The sequence below is a fragment of the Oenanthe melanoleuca genome, chromosome 8 (genome assembly GCF_029582105.1).
Source record: "Oenanthe melanoleuca isolate GR-GAL-2019-014 chromosome 8, OMel1.0, whole genome shotgun sequence".
Lineage (NCBI taxonomy): Eukaryota > Metazoa > Chordata > Aves > Passeriformes > Muscicapidae > Oenanthe > Oenanthe melanoleuca.
The window spans coordinates 27,021,911-27,025,509 of NC_079342.1; positions in this window are offsets into that span (position 1 = coordinate 27,021,911).

Below are 3,599 nucleotides of genomic sequence, written 5' to 3' on the forward strand. Positions count from 1 at the left end.
CCATCTGGCTTGGGATGCTGTTGTGAAACCCCTCTGCTCTCAGAACAGCAGAGGTGGACAAGTTCAGCTCTTCCCAGTAAGTATCTTGAATAAATGACAGTCATCCAAAGATGTCACAGGCAGGGTGGCATTAGCACCAGCTGGGTGTCAGGCACGGGGGGACTGCTTTTAGCAACGTTTGTGGCAAAACACTTGATGTCAGCATGGATGCAAAAAGGGGAAGTCAGGCTTAAATGACCTGACAATCCTCTGAAAAGGACTGGTGTGGTGGGGGAGGGAAGAGCAGGGCACGTTGTCTGCCTTGGTTTGAGTGAGGTGTTTGATAGGATCTGTAATGTCCTTGTAGTGTTGATGAACAGGCTGGATAAACCCAGAGATAGATGGAAAACTGGCTGGAAGACTGGTCCCAGAGTGTGGTGATCAGTGGTGTGGGGTGTGGTGGACCAGTGACTAGGTCCAGCCCATCTGACATCGTCACTGAAGATCTGCATGATGGAGAAATGGGCTGATAGAAACGTTTTGGTGTTCAGCAAAGGGAATTGTAAAGTGCTGCCCTTGGGGAAGAGTGCTCCCATGTGCCTGTACATGCTGAGACATCTGGAATGCACAGAGAAGGCTGTGAGGGTCTGGTTGTCCAGGAGACAGCAGAGGGCTAGTGGATGATATCCTGGGCTGCTTTAGGGTGATCCTTCCCCTATGCTCAGGTGAAGCTATACCTGAATCCTGTGTCCAGTTCTGGGCTTTCCAGTACAGGAGCTACTGGGAAAAGTCCATGGAAGGGTCATGAAGATGATGAAGGGATTGGAAGACATCTCCTATGGGGAAAGATTAAGAGATGTGGGATTGTTCAGACTGGAGGAGGCTGAGGGGGAGTCCTATTAATTATAGAAATAGCAGGAGGGAGGGTGAAAAGATACCCAGTGGTTGGACACAACCTGAAAAAGAAGGGGTTCCCTCTGAACATCAGGAAACACTTGCTGGGCAAGTAAGGGAGCACTGGCACAGCTTGTTCAGAGGGTTGTGGAGTCTCTTTCTGGGAGATATCAAAACTGTAGGAGTTCACAGGCAACTGGCTTGAGACTTCACCTGAGCATGGGCTTGGACAATTTGAGCTTCCAACCTCAGCCAGTCTGTGAATTTGAAATATTCCTTGGCTGGGAGAGGAGCTGGTGGCAGGCTTGTCCCTTCTCCTGAGTTTGGCTCTATGCCATGTCCTTCCCCAAGGAGACTCCCAAACTCTGCTCCTTTCCTCTGGTACTGCTGGTGCTGGAGATCTTGCAAAAGCCTGGTGGCCCCAAGCATCACCACAGTTTTGGCCCTCATCTTGTACAGCTGGGGACATGGGGAGGTGCACTTTTCCTGGCAGTCTGTCCTCATGGAATGTGAAGCTGGCTGTCCCCATCCCTGGAAATGACAGGGCCAGGCCTTACTTGCACCCCACAGAGCCATCCCTTCCTGTGTGACTGGTTTAGATTGTTAGCCCATCTCTGGTTTTCCCACACATTTCTCCAGATGCTGAGGGCAATATGAGCCAGGCCCAGCATGCCCACAGTTTTCCAGGTCCTGCAGAGCAGTCAGGACATGTCCACCTGGGCAAGGTGCTCCCAAAGCTGGCCCAGAGGTAGGGCAGGTCAGAGGCCACTCCCTCCATGACAGGGTGGGGTTTTTTGTGCCTCAGGAGCAATGGGCTCCTCTTGGAATGTTGCACCTGTGGGGTGCCTGCTCTGTCCCATCCCAGTTCTCCCATCTCTCCTGGAGCACACACACATTCTGGAGGCTCACAGACAGCAGCCTGGCTGACACTCCTGCCTTCCCTGGATGCCCTTTGTACCAAAAGAGCACGTGCCACAGACACAATAAAATTGATATGAACTTTGCACAAAGATTCCCAAAGCTGGCTGCTCCTAGCAGGGATTTTGCTGCACAGGCATGCTCTGACTGTTGTATTTAGGGAGACAGATTCCTGGCCTTTGAGATGGCAGTAGGCCCTTTGGGAGGGTGGCAGAGGGGACAGGCAGTGGAGGAGCCCCTGCCACAGGAGCCTTTGGTGGGCTGAGGTATCTTGTGACTGGTTGTCATCCTGGATGAAAACACTCCTGTTGGCATTGTTATCCAGCCACTTCCAAACATCTGCTCCTCTTCCAGGTGTGATCCCACCAGCCTTGGAGGCTCCAAGGACTAAGGAACCCAGCAGGCCATGGGCAGGCACTGGGCACTGTCACCTTACAGGGATACATGGACAAAAAAGTCACTTTTGGTAAGAGGAAAGCCAGAAATTCACAGAACTATAGCATATCCCAAGTTGGAATGAATGCACAAGGACCATCCTGGTCCTGCACAGAATCACAGAATGGGTCAGGCTGGAAGGGAACACAGAGGGTCATTGGTCCCACCTCCCTGCTCAGGCAGGGCCATTTCAGAACATGGCATTGCTCTGTATGCAGGCGGGTCTGGGATGTCTGTCCAGGGAGACTCCTGGGCAATCTGTTCCAGTGCTTGATCACTGCACAGTAAAGAAGTTCTTCCTTCTGTTGAGGTGGAGCCTACCGTGTATCTCATCACAGTGTTTGGCACCACTAAGAGCCTGGCTCCACCACCTCAGCATCTCCACTTTGGATATTTACACACATTAGTGAGGTCTCCTCATGCACAGGGCAGCCCCAGAATCACAGCACATGCCATGTTCAGGTACACTGAGAAATGCATTACCCACTGAGAATGAGAAGTGCTGTTTATCTGGATTTATGGAGGGATGGGGGGGGGGCTAGGGAAGTGATCACCCCTTTGTACTCGGCATTGGCGAGGCTGCACCTCGAGTGCTGCGTTCAGTTCTGGTCCCCTCACTTTAAAAAGGACATTGAGGTGCTGGAATGTGCCCAGCGAAGGGCAGCAAGGCATGTGAAGGGTCTGGGAAACAGGTGCGGAGCGGCTGAGGGAGCTGGGGGTGGTATCTGCAACCACAGGACAAGGTAGTGCAGCCAGGTGGGGTCGGTCTCTTCTGCTAGGCAAGAGGAAACGGCCCAGCGGAGACAGGGGAGGTTCCGATTAGATATTGGAAAAAAAAAAAATAGTATCACCGTCGGGGTGGTCAGACATTGAACAAGCTGCCCAGGGAGGTGCTGGAGGCACCATCCCCGGCGCTGTTCCAGACGCTGGTTCAGCGCGTCCAGCGGGGCTGCTTGTCACATTAAAGCTCTCCCCACCTTGACTCTGATTGTACGACAGCACCCACGGGCCCCGTGCCCGCAGGCCGCTCGCTGGGGGCTCCCAGCAGGCTGCAGGGAGGGACCAGGCGGGCCCGGGCTGGAGACCGGGGCTGTACCGTGAGGGACCCGGCGGGCCCGGGCTGCAGACCGGGGCTGTACCGTGAGGGACGCGCGGTCCAGCCCGCACCGTGAGGGACCGGGCGGGCCTGGGAAGCAGACCGGGGCCGCACCGTGAGGGTCGCGGGGTCCAGCCCCGCACCGTGAGGGACGCGGCGGGCCCGGGCCGCACCGTGAGGGACGCAGGGTCCATCCCCGCACGGTGAGGGACGCGGCGGGCCCGGGCCGCGCTGCGGCGGCTCCGGGGGCGGAAGGGGCGGGCACCGCTCGCCGGCG